The following is a 13,560-nucleotide window of genomic DNA, read 5'->3' on the forward strand; positions in this document are numbered from 1 at the left end:
GTCTGGGTAGTCTATCCCAGTAATGAAGGTGAGGTATTAAAGTCCTCTACTATTGTATTGGTGTATTCTCCCTTTAGATCTGTTAATATTTGCTCTATATATTTAGTGCTCCTATGTTGGGTACACACATGTTTATAAATGTTGTATTTCCTTACTACATTGATTCCTTTATGATTATGTAATACCCTTCCTTGTATTTTATTACAGTCTTTGTTTTAAGGTCTATTTTTTCTGATATAAGTGTAACTACACCAGCTTTCTTGCATGATATATCTTTTTCCATCCCTTTATTTTCAGTTTGTGTGTGTGTCCTTGGATCTGAAGTGACTCTCTTTAAAAAAAAAAAAAAGACAGGGGCTCCTGGGTGGCTCAGTCAGTTGAGTGTCTGACTTCAGCTCAGGTCATGATCTCGCAGTTCATGAGTTTGAGCCCCACATAGGGCTCTCTGCTGTCAGCACAGAGCCCACATTGGACCCTCTGCCCACCCCCTGGCCCTCCTCCACTTGCATTCTCTCTCTCTCTCTCTCTCCTTTGAAAATAAATAAAAACATTTAAAAAAAGACATTAAAAAAATAAAAATAAGGTATGCAAATATATACAGACCTGTAGAATAATCATCATCATCATCATCATCAACCGTGTTGCAAAAATCAGCTTCAGATTGGTATATAAATTCCTTTTTGGGAGGTACCAGCAAGCTGTGGTGAGACCAAGGAAGGGCTCAAAGATGGTGTTTCCCTGCTATGTTCCCTCAAAGTGCCTCTGTAACCTCTAAAGTGGGGCAAAGTTGAAGGCTATCCCTCTGATTGAAGCTCCAGGACAAGTAGATGGGCCTTTTTCTCAGGTACACTGAGAGTACATTTCAGTTTGCTATCTGTGCAGTGCCCTGGGTGCTATAGCCTGCCCAGAACTAACTTTCCAATTGTTATAGTCTTTTGGGACTCAGAAACACAAGTTACTCAGGCTGCCAGGGCCAGACCATCAAGAGACAACCCCTGTTTGGACTGCACTCACACACAGGCTTGGGGAAAGCTGCATGAGTGTGCCGAGGGCCATACATGTCCACAGGTTTAGGGAGATGTGGGAATGCTGGGCGTGCAGCTCGTTGGTGGCTTTAGTGAGGCTGTGTCCACACATATTTGCCTGTACTAGCAAAATAGAGGGAGAGTGCAAAAATGGCACTAGCTGGTGCCTCCATCCCCAAAGAATGTCTCAACTCATCCCTGGCCCCTCTGGCAGATGCTTTAAGGTTAGCAAATGAGTGTCCTTCACATGTAATCCAGTCACCTCTCAAATTTCTATCTTTGTGCTGGTTCCTGGGATGAGTAAGTCTGCATGTGAACCCCTCATAGGAAATATCTCAGATTCCCACAGCCCCCCAGTTTCCCCGGATATAAGCCTCTTTGATTTTCAGAGTCAATGTTTTGGGGGTCTTATCTCTCTGGTGCAGATCCTTAGGGTTGGAGTGCTTGATATGGGGCATAAACCTCTCACTTCTCAGGGAGACTTCAGACCTGTGAGATCCCTCCCTATTGTGTATGGGTTGCTGCATGTTGTGTGGGGAATGAAGTTTTTGGTGAGATTGTATTTCTGCCTCTCCTTCCTTTCTCAGTGTGGCCCCTTTATCCTTCATTATGGAGACAGCTGTTCAGCTAGGTTTCTGTTCTCTTTTAGAGGGAATTATCCCTTTTGTAGCTATAGATTTGGTATCTGTGGGGGAAGTTGAGTTCAGTCATGGTCTTCCTTGGCCACCATCTTCAGGCTCCAGGTTTTCTCTTACAGGATGGAAGCAGGGGCCTTTACTTGGAATTCATTGGAATTCAGTGAATACCTGGAATTCACCGTTTGTTACCAGTTAACTCATTGTATGGTACAAATTCATTCATCCTGAGCAATTCTCACTCATGTGCAGAGAAAATTCCGTTTTCACACATTACATTTGGTTGAGTTTTTTTTCCTCTTCCTTATTTAACTTTCCACTATTATAGAGAACTGTTTTAATGCTATTTAATTTTTATTGTTGTTGTTCAGTCCTTTGAGCTTTATAAGGAAAATTGTATGAATATACACATGTACATACAGACATCCCTTCTCATTTCCTACAGTGCTAAAAAAATCAACTGAGTAAGTTTGAAGATCTAATTGGCTTTTTTCAATGATTCATGAATCCCATTTAGCAAATAGAAAGGACCTCCAAGGAGCTCTACAATATGGAAGGCTTTTATAGGCAGAAGGGGGAAAAGAATGGATTGTTTCCAGCAAAGTCAAAGTCACTAGGATTACCTCACTAGTGCTGATTAGGACATTTCAGACTGACTGGTTAAGATTACATCTTAGGAGGGGCTGAAACTGCACTTAGTTAAGGTATTAACCTCTCTTGGCTTGCTGATGTGGGGTTTAACACAAGTGGCTCCATTTTGGAAATCCTAATGTTTCTTTTTTAACATACCCAAAGTTATTGATTCCAAGGAACTGAAGTAGTGCTTGTGATGATAGATGCTCTTTGGAGAGCATATAACCAGTCTGTAGGATCTGGAGAGGAAACAAAACTGATGCTCCCATCTTCTCTTCCAGAGTAGAGAACTTTGACATCCCAGGCCCTTGAGTGGGTTAGATTGCCCTGGAGCAGTTTCAAAGCTAATCTCATGCCATTACATGGAAATAGAGGGATTCTGTGCACCACCAGCTTGATTTTGCATTGGAAAGCCAGAGTTTTTATTCTATATCCAGATAATTCCATCAAGAAATGGTTATTATATATGATTATTAGCCTACTTAAAGTAGAAAAGACTTTTATGCATAACAGCAAAGAAAGAAATCATAAAGGGGAAGACAGATAGATTTTGCTACAAAAAAGGGACCATATTTACAAGTAAAAAAATACCGTAAATAAAACTAAAAGGCAAATAAAAATATTGGAAGGTATTTGCAAACTATATGACAAAGGATGACAGAGGATTAGGGCTAATGTTTTTAAGACATGGAGAGTTCTTTCCAACTTCTATAAATAAAATTAGGTTTCTGTTTTTTCCCTTTTAGGGATAGTATCTCGAGGCATTCAAATGGTCCCGCATTTGACATACCATTGTAGGCAATTTTACAAATACAACCTCTAGCAAAACTAGGCTGCCCTGAGCCCCTGGTATTACAATTGTTTCTCTTTAAAACAAGAAGAGTGGGGACAGTACACAAAATCCACATGTGGCATGTGCCCAGGCCAACTTCAAGGGGTTTGTGCAATGAGATCTGAAGTATTTATGAGACTGTCTAAAACCAAAAAAAATGTCCTCCAGGCCTGTGGCGCTTCCGTGGTTGCTAAATGTCTGCAGGACAGGATCAAGAGTGCTTTTCTGATCGAGGAGCAGAAAATCATTATGAAAGTGTTGAAGGCACAAACACAGAATCAGAAAGCTAAATTAAAAAATGGACCTTTTCTGGGGCTCCTGGGTGGCTCAGTCGGTTAAGCAAACAACTTCAGCTCAGGTCATGATCTCATGGTTGGTGAGTTCAAACCCCATGTCAGGCTCTGTGCTGACAGCTCAAAACCTGGAGCCTGCTTCAGATTCTGTCTCCATCTCTCTCTGCCCCTTCCTGCTCCTGCTTTGTCTCTCTGTCAAATATAAATAAAACATTTAAAAAATTTAAAAAATAATAAAAAATGGACCTTTTCTAACTAATAAAAAAAGCAAAAGACTCCTAAAAAATTAAGTTTCCATTACTACTTCATGGAAAGCGGATGGACATATTTTCACCAAGTTTGGAATGATTTCAGGGTGATTCGACCTAAAATATAGCTCATGTATTGTACAAGGAATCCATCTGGGGAAAGACCGAGGGAGATGGGCAGTCCTACTTTAGAACAGCTGAACCTGAGGTTCAAAGCAAGGCATTGGCAGTTCCTACTGCATCAGACATACTAGTGAAAGTATTAATAGTGTCAATACTAGCTAAAGCATAGAGTGTTATGAGATTGAGATAACCCACATAAAGTGCTAAACTCAATGCCTGGCACATTCCCTTATTTATTCTACTCTGAAAATTTTTATCACGTGACTGCTGTGTCCCAAGCACTCTGTTAGGTACTGGGGATACAGCAATAAACAAAACAGACATAATCTTTACCTTCTTGGGGCTTACATTTGACTGACACATAGTAAAACATCATAAATCATAGGTAGCATTATCATATAATACAAAACATGCAAAATGTAACAACCAAGGTACCTTTTTTCCTACCAGGTAGATTTACAAAGGTTCTCTAATAAAGGTAATACCTAGCAGGTATTCCATCTAGGCCCTTCCCGAGAGTGTGGGAAAATAGGCCCTTTAATTGATTTCTGGGGTTGTATAAAATTGGTGCTCTTAGGAGAGCAGCTCATAATATGTATCAAAGGCCTTTACTCCCTCAATGCCACCTCTCTTGATTTCTTTATTATCCTAAGGAACTATTTGTGGATTATCCAACAACTGCTACATAAGAAGGAACTTAAGAAGTTCAGAGCCTGAGTTATTTGTAGCTTTGCAGGCTGGTTCTGCTTCTGCTGGCTGTGTGACCTTCACAGTAATTAGTGTCCCTCAGTGTCCATGTCATTTTAGGCACATTCTTTATAGCCTCTAAGCAGCATGTTCCTCATCTGGAAAATGGTGATAATAATAGGATTTACCACACAGGGCATTGTGGGGAGTAAACGAGGAAATGCACACGAAGCACCTTAGCATATTACCTGATATATGGTAAGCCTTCAACATACTTAAGCAAAAGAGAAAAAAAAAAGAAGTGTATGTTCAGTTCAGCATTATTTACAATAGTAAAAGGTAAAGTAAAAATTGCCTAAGTGATTAAAATACATACAGAGAAGAAATACTATGCCAACACTGAAAACCAATTGAAAAGCAGATGAATAGTTTAATGACATGGAAAATAATCACAATGTGTTGGGAGAAAAAAGTTGGTTATAAATAGTACATCCAATATAATTCCAATTTTAGAAAAAAAAATATAGAAAGAAAATACTATAGGGGTGCCTGGGTGGCTCAGCGGGCTGAGCCTCTGATTCCTGATTTCAGCTCAGGTCGTGATCTCACAGTTCATGAAATAGAGCCTCACTTTGGGCTCTAGGCTGACCCCGAGGGGCCTGCTTGGGATTCTCTCTCTCTCTCTCTCTCTCTCTGCCCCTCCCCTGCTCACGCACACTTTCTCTCTCAAATAAACATTAAAAAACCAATTCTATATATTCCCACAATGAACATGCATTAGTTCATAATGTAAACAAGTCTTACACATTATTTATAGCAGATGTATAGAGGGTTTTGGATGCCCAACATCATCCTATTTCCTTATAACATCCCAGTTTTCTTATGGGAAATAGTATTTCTTCCTCAGTGAGGAATCTCAGCAGAAGGGGAAATTTTAGCTTGCCCATCTCACATCCACCTCTCTCTCACAGAAGCCAGGAGGACTTTGACCCAGGAGGCCGCTAGATCTTTTGGAGGATAGTCTCCCTGTGGTGGTAGCACTGTAGGTGCGGAAGTGGGTGGGGCTGGGACTTCTTTGACCCCCGCCCTTTCCCAAGCCTGGAACTCCTCCCCCTAGTGTGTTCATGAGCCCCTATTAGTCTTCCAATAAATCCTTTTCTGCTTACATTAGCCAGAATGTGTTTCTGTTGTTTGCAACCAAGAACCCTTACTAATGAGTTATTGTTTATAACTGGAAAAGGAATAAAGCAAGCTGCACATTAATGTAACAGCAGCTGCAGGGCTATTCTTTGCAGGAATAGTCTAAACGCAGGTGAGTTTGATAGGGATAGGAGGAAATGCTAAATGACCTGGCTGTGGTCACAGGATGCCAAATATCTGGTTGGAAACTGGAAAAACGAATTTAAAAATTTAGATGTTCCCAAATATCCAATTGTTTGACATCATGTGACAGCTGATGATTATTATTCATGGATCTTTGTGATTTGGATTGACTTAGAATTTAGAGCACTATAAGTGAAATGTTCAACTTCACTGAACAAAGAACTTAACCATGGTGATATTAACCACATGCATGAGTAGGAATGAAAGCTATCCTCTACACTGCTTTAGGAAACCATAAGCCTTTAGCTAACACACTTTTAAAACCTGCCCCCAGAGAATGCGATGAATTACAGTTTTGTTGTTATGCTTTAACAATAGCAAACACCTGCATATGTTCATCTGCATTTCATTTTGGTAGCATGACACCATCTGTTTTTAAAAGTTTTAAGCCACCTGCTATTAAAATGATTACTGCCCTTGACATGAGTAAGTTTGCTAGACAGTCACACATCCTCAGTCCTCATCTTTACAACATTTCAGGAATCTTGGCTTCTAAAATCTTTTGACTTGCCTCGATTACTTAGCCAGTTTTCTCCATCTCTCATGGAGAAAATACCCTCCAACTGTGAGTCAGACCCATGATCTGGACAAGTTTTAACACCTAGAGAACACAGCACATCTAGCTTTCTGGGAATAATTACTGTAAATACAATTTTAACTCAGTATGAAGTTTTTCATAATTTGCAATCAGTGTTGTTAAAGGCAGTAGGAGAATTACATGTCACACAATTTTACTTTAAATCAATACTTCTTGGGGTGCCTGGTGGCTCAGTTGGTTGAGTGCCAACTCTTGATTTCAGCTCAGGTCATGATCTCACAGTGCCTGGGCTCGAGCCCCACATTGGGCTCTAGACTGTCAACTCAGATTCTCTCCCTCTCTCTCTGCCCCTCCCTTGATTGCATTCTCTCTCTTTCTCTCTCTCCCTCTCTTTCTGTCTAAATAAAAACTTTTAAAAAATCAATACTTCCCACATTTTAGTATATGTGCTGCCAAAGCGAACACAATACTTCCCACATTTGAAATGTGCATATGAATTATTGAAGGATTGTGTTAAAATGCAGATACTGATTCAGTGGGTGTTCTCGTTATCTGTTGGACAGCAGATCATCCCAAATTAGTGGCTTAGAACAGCCATTAAGTGATTACTCATTTATTTTGCTCACAAACCTGCAATTTGAACAGGGCCTGGTAGGGAAAGCTTGTCCCCATACATGCTTAGATGGGAAAGTTGGATACTGAGGATAACTTAACAGCTGGGAACTGAAATCATCTGAATATTTACTCACACAGTCTAGTGGTTAATGCTGTCTGTTGAATGAGACCCTAGATGAGGCTCTTGACCAGAAGCTCACATGTATCCCTTCCAAGTGTATGCGTGGCTCCCTTCAGCATAGTGGCTGGGTTTCACCAAGTGGCCCAAGAAAGCAAGGTGGAAGTGCATGGCATTTTTATGATGTAATCTCAGAAGTCACCTAGTGTCACTTCTACCATAATCTATTGGTTGAGTCAGTCCAAAAGGTATTCCCATTTTTAAGGGGAAGAGACTTTGCCCCCATCACTTGATGGGAGAAGGGTCAACTTCACAACATGTGGAATGGAACATATTGTACGGCTATATTTGGAAAACATCATCTGCACAGTAGGTCTGGTGGGGCCTGAGACTCTTCATTTCTAACTTCCAGGAAATACCAGAGCTTTTATGAATATTCTTAAGAGATGCCATGTAACTTTTTCTTATTTTGTTTCCATCTTTTTCTTACAACATTCTTTTAGCCTAATCTCATGTACTCTTCTTTCTGCATACTTCCTGTAAAGAAGGAAGAATTCCTTCATAAAGCATTGGTTAGATAGACCTCATATGTAGAATTTTGTACCACGTATTTCTTAAAGGGTACTTGACATTGTATTATACTGTATTTTATTTAATGTTTATGGAAATAAATATTTATTATTGAAAGTCACAATCTGTTTCTTAAGGGCAAAATTTGTGATTTTTAAAGCTAGTTAGTTTTAAATTAATTTGTCTTTATGACATCAATTTTTTAAATCCTGGGGAAATAATTTAATGTAGTCTCAAATCATGTAGAACCATGAGCCATCCCTGTAAGCTGATAAGATAACTTTATGGGATGCCTCTCTTAAAGAATCACTGAGGTGCATTCATTGAACTAGTGACTATTGAGTACAGTTCTAGGTTCAAGGGATTGAAGATGAACAATGTTCCCGCTCCTGTGAAGCTGACTTTCTGGAGGGTAGGATTGGGAAGAACAAACTATCAACAAGTAAATAAATAAATCATCACTTCTCAAAGTGTGGCCCATGGACTTTTGAGAATCCCCAAGACCATTTCAGGTGTCTGTAAGATCAGTATTACACTTGGGTGAAATATCCACCCAAAGTACAAATGAATAATGTGTTTTAATATAATGGAGTGCAGAGAGTTTATTGATGCGGTTTCAGATTCCATGTTGCAGTTAACCTTTCAGAAACTAATACTTGTCAAGTTTTGGTGCAGTATCAAAGAAGAATTTCCAGTTATCTGAAAATGCTATGTCTGCTTTTTCCAATTGCACATCTGCAGCCAGATTATCTTCATGAACTTAAACCAAAATGAGATACTGCAACAGGGACACCTGTTAAGCTTCCGACTTCAGTTAAGCTTCCGACTTCGGCTCAGGTCATGATCTCACAGTCTGTGGGTTCGAGCTCCACATTGGGCTCTGTGCCGACAGTTCAGAGCCTGGAGCCTGCTTCGGATTCTGTGTCTCCCTCTCTCTGCCCCTCCCCTGCTCATGCTCTGTCTCTCTCTGTCTCAAAATAAAAGCATTAAAAAAAATTTTTTTAAATAATAAAAAAGTATGATACTGCAACAGATTGAATGCAGAAGCAGATAGGAGAATTGAGCTTTCTGGTAAGAGACCTGCTAAAGTGTAAAGCAATACCACTCTTCTGGCTTAATTTTTTTTGTTCTGGAAAATATATTTTGTTTTCATATAAAATATGCTATTTATGTTTGCATACAATGAGTGTTTGCTGATGTTTAAAATCAATTAATAAATACTTAAATGTTTTTTCACTTTTAATTTCTAATATGATAAATATGGAGAGATGTAAGCCATATGAAGAAAAGCTTTTTGAAATACTCAGTAAAGGCAAAAGTCTCCCCGGGGGTGTTAACTCCCACATTTCCATGTTGCCTCACCTGTCCTCTTGTGTGGCCACTTAGGATGTCAGAGCCCATGCCCTGCCGTGTGGTCTCATCCAAGGGCAGAAGTAGCAGGAGCAGGTAAACTCTGGGCAAGTGTTTGGCCTGTTTATGTAGAGGCAGCAAGAGGATACAGCCTTGCTCTCCCAGGCCCAGGGATTGGGCCCATGTGTTGGGCCCAGATGGTAGAACCACGTGCTGAGGTGAAGAGGAAGCTGAGGGTCTGAGAGGAGGCTGGTGCAGAGGGAACTCAGAAGGCGTACATCCATGTGTCCCATGTCCCATGTGGCTGCCTTTTCATGGCAGTACGTATAGGTCTACTCATTCTTTAAAACAGACGTATGACTTTATATTATTAAGGATGAATGATACATTTTTAAACTAGTTCCCACTGTCAGGCATTTGGGTTGTTTCCAACTTTTGCTTTATAAATATGCCAAAATGACCAGCCAATAAAATAAACATTGAAAAGATGAACAAGACGATTGCAGTGGTGATTAGCACCTTGTAGACAGTCACCAGAGTAGAAGTCTCATAAGGGTAGGGATTTTAGTGTTTTGTCCACCCTATACCCCCAGCAGTTAGAATAGGGCCTGTCATATAGTAGATGCTTAAGAAACATTTGTGAAATGTCTGATACAAGTGATTGGGAGCAGCACTCAGGAAATACCTATATTTAAGCTCAGACCTGAGTGAGGGGGAGAGGGCCAGCCTTGGGAAGGGTCGGGATTTCTAGGGGTTTCCAGGCAGAGGGAAGAGGCTGTGCAAAGGCTGAGAGGTGGAAACGCCTTGGCATGTTTGAAAAACAGGAAGGGGGGCATCTGGGCGGTTCAGTCGGTTAAGCTTCTGACTGTGGCTCAGGTCATGATCTCATGGTCCGAGAGTTCGAGCCCGGGGTCGGGCTCTGTGCTGACAGCTCAGAGCCTGGAGCCTGCTTCGGATTCTGTGTCTCCTTCTCTCTCTGCCCCTCCCCCACTTGTGCTCTGCCTCTCTCTGTCTCTCAAAAATAAATAAACATTGATGATAGTAATAATAATAATAATAATAAACCAGAAAGTTCATGGGCTAGAGGACAGTGAGCAAGGGGACAGTGTAGGAGAGGAGGTTGGAGAAAAGGATGGGGCCAGATCCACAAGGCCTTCTCAGCACTCATAACAAGGAGTTTCACTTTTACAAGATAGCTGAAAGGCATTGTGGTTTTACCAGGAAAATGACATGATCTGGTTTATGTTTTTAAAAGATTACTCTGACCACCTCATACTTATTAGGAATTTATAAATATATAACAAGTATTGGTGAAAATGTGGAGAAATTGAGACCCTTGTGCGCTGTCAGTGCGAATGTAAAATGGTACAGACACTATGGAAAACAGTATGACTGTTCCTCAAAAAGTTAAAAATAGAATTACAGTAGGATCCAGCAATTCCACTCCTGGGTGTCTGCCCCAAAATATTGAAAGCAGGGACTTGAACACCTATTTGTAGGCCCATGTTCATAATAGCATTATTTACAATAACCAAAAGGTGGAAATAACCCAATTGCCTGTCACCAGGATGGATAAACTAAATATACGTGCATAAATGGAATATTCTTCAGCTTTGAAAAAGAAGGAAATTCTGACACATGTTACAGCGTGGATGAACCTGGAGGACATTACGCTAAGTGACATAAGTTAGGTATAAATGGACAAATGCTGTGCGATTCCACTTATACGAGGTACTCAGAGTCATGAAACTCTTAGAGACAGAAAGTGGAGTGGTGGCTGTCAGGGGCCAGGGGAAACGGGGAATGGAGGGTTGCTTAATGGGGACAGAGTTTCAGTTTTGCAAGATGAAGAGTTCTGTGGATAGGTGGTGGGGACAGTTGCACAACAGTGGAAGTGTACTTGATGCCTGTATGCTTTAAAATGGTTAAAATGAAAAAGTGCATGTTGTGCGTATTTAACCACAATTGGGAAACAGAAACAAACAACCAAACCTTGTTCTCGATGTGTTCTGGAGAAAAGTTTGTAGAGGGGCGTGGCTGGTTGTCCTCTCCTCTTCCTGACAGAATCTATTTTCTCCTCTCTCCTTCCCAACACAGTGTGACTTAGTTTACATATCCACCCATTCTCCTAACAGCCCTAGGCCCTAGTGATCTACCCCCTCCTCCAGGGGTGGGCCTCCCTTCAGGAGAGAGCTTCCTAAAATGCAGCCGGAGTCCCTGAGGTTTCTGAGATCCTTTTCAAGGGTCTGTGAGTTTCTCCCGTTTCCGGCTACATATCTGAATGAGCCTGGATTCTTATTTATTTATTTTTAATGTTTATTTATTTTTGAGAGAAAGACAGAGAGAGAGAGAGAGAGAGAGAGAGAGAGAGAGCAAGTGGGGGGATGGGCAGAGGGAGACACAGAATTTGAGGCAGGCTCCAGGCTCTGTCACCCAGGTGCCCCTGAATGAGCCTGGATTTTTAAAAAATACTTCTACTGAGGAGTCTGGGTGACTCAATCGGTTAAGAGTCTGACTTCAGTTCATCTCATGATCTCACAGTTTGTGAGTTGGAGCCCTTCATCAGGCTTTCTGCTGTCAGCACAGAGCCTGCTTCGGATCCTCTGTCTCCCTCTCTCCTTTCTCCTCTCTGTCCCCTCTCTCTCTCAAAAATAAATATACATTAAAAAAAAAAAACACTACTACTAATAGATCTCAACAGATTGAATGAATACAAAAGCATGTATGAGAATCGAGCTGTCTTACACTAAACCAAATATTAAGGTGCTTTGCAAAGATGGAAAGCAAGGCCACTGTTCTCATCAAATATGTTTACTATATGGCTAAAAGCAACTACCATATGATCCAGAAATCCCTCTTCTGGGTATAACCCACCCACCCCCGGCCTCCCCCACACACAAAATGAAATTGTCATTTCAAAGAGATACCTGCACTCCCATGTTCATGCAGCATTATTCACAAAAGCGAAGATATGGAAACAACCTCAGTGTTTGTTGACAGATGAATTGATAAAGAAACGGTGATATGTACATACAATGGAATATTATTCAGCCTTAAAAAAGAAGGAAATCCTGCCACTTGTGACAACATGTATGAACTTGGAGGACACTATGCCAAGTGAAATAATCCAGACACAGAAGAAACAAAAACAAAACAAAACAAAAACAAACAACAACAACAAAAAACTCCTGCATGATCTCATTTGTATGTTGACTCTAAAAGAGGCAAATACATAGAAGCAGAGAGTAGAAAGGTGGTTTCCAGGGCCTAGAGGTAAGGGAAATGGGGAGATGTTGGCCAAAGGGTACAAGGTTTCAGGTATGTAGGATAAGTAAGTCTAGAGATCTAACATACAGCATGATGACTGCAGTTAATAATATTGTCTTGAATACTGGAAATTTGCTGAGAGAATAGATTTCAGGTGCTCTCATCACACACACAAATGGTAACTATGAGAGGACAAGTTTATTAATTAGCTTGATTGTAGTAATCATTTCACCACTTATATGTATGTCAAATCATCCTGTTGTACACCTTAAATACTTACAATTTTTTATTTTAACAATGCTTTTGCTTTGGGGGTGCCTGGTTGGCTCAGTCGGTTAAGCATCTGGCTCTCGATTTTGGGCTCAGGTCATAGTCTCACAGTTCATGGGTCTAGGCTCTGTGTCGGGCTCTGTGCACGGCTCAGAGCCTGGAGTCTGCTTCAATTCTGTGTGTCCCTATATCTCTGCCCCTCCCCTTTCATGCTCTGTCTTTCTCTCAAAAATGAACATTTAAAAAATGCTTTTGCTTTGGAAAATATAACTATGTTAACTTATATTAACATTTAATGGGTTTATTGTTGCTATTTTCTTTTTAATTTTTTGTTTGGGAGAGAGCGCGACCAGGGGAGATAAATTTTTTTGAGCATCTGGGTTGGTCCCAAGATAAAAAAGTTGGAGAACCACTGGCCTGGAGGAATGCCATTCTCTTTGCTGTGGATTGGTATGGGAATGTTCATGGACTCCAGAAATGTCCAATGAGACAAAAGTCTACTGGGAAGCTTCTGGGAAAAGCTTTTCTACTCCTAAATGTGAGCCCCAGGAAGATATTCTCTTCTTCCCCTAGGGAAATGATGTTTCCAAATTTCATGATTACAGTGATTTGATGAACATCTTTCTATGTAAAATATATTTGTTTGAGTCTTTTGGTGGAATAAATTCTTAGAACTGGAGGTGCTGAATATCAGCATATACACATTTAAAATTTTAATAAATATCAATTATTGAAAACTTGTCTTCCCAAAAGTTTTTACCAATAAAAATGTCTGCCAATATTTATTTAATAAGCACTTATGTAAAGCTTTCTATGTGCTAGGCAATATTCTAAGGCTTTTACAAATATAAGCTCACTAATAGTATATGTAAGTGCCTGTTTCTCTACCTTTGCTAAATTATTTTTTTTAATGTTTATTTATTTATTTTGAGAGAGAAAGCACAAGCAGGGGAGGGACAGAGAGAAAGGGAGA

At 40.3% G+C, this 13,560-nt stretch overlaps 1 pseudogene; it reads left to right on the plus strand.

Annotated features, from left to right (window-relative positions):
- Nucleotides 1-655: 655 nt before the first annotated feature.
- Nucleotides 656-3,464, plus strand: LOC123386813 (annotated as a pseudogene).
- Nucleotides 3,465-13,560: the final 10,096 nt, after the last annotated feature.

The sequence above is a fragment of the Felis catus genome, chromosome B4, assembly GCF_018350175.1.
Source record: "Felis catus isolate Fca126 chromosome B4, F.catus_Fca126_mat1.0, whole genome shotgun sequence".
NCBI lineage: Eukaryota > Metazoa > Chordata > Mammalia > Carnivora > Felidae > Felis > Felis catus.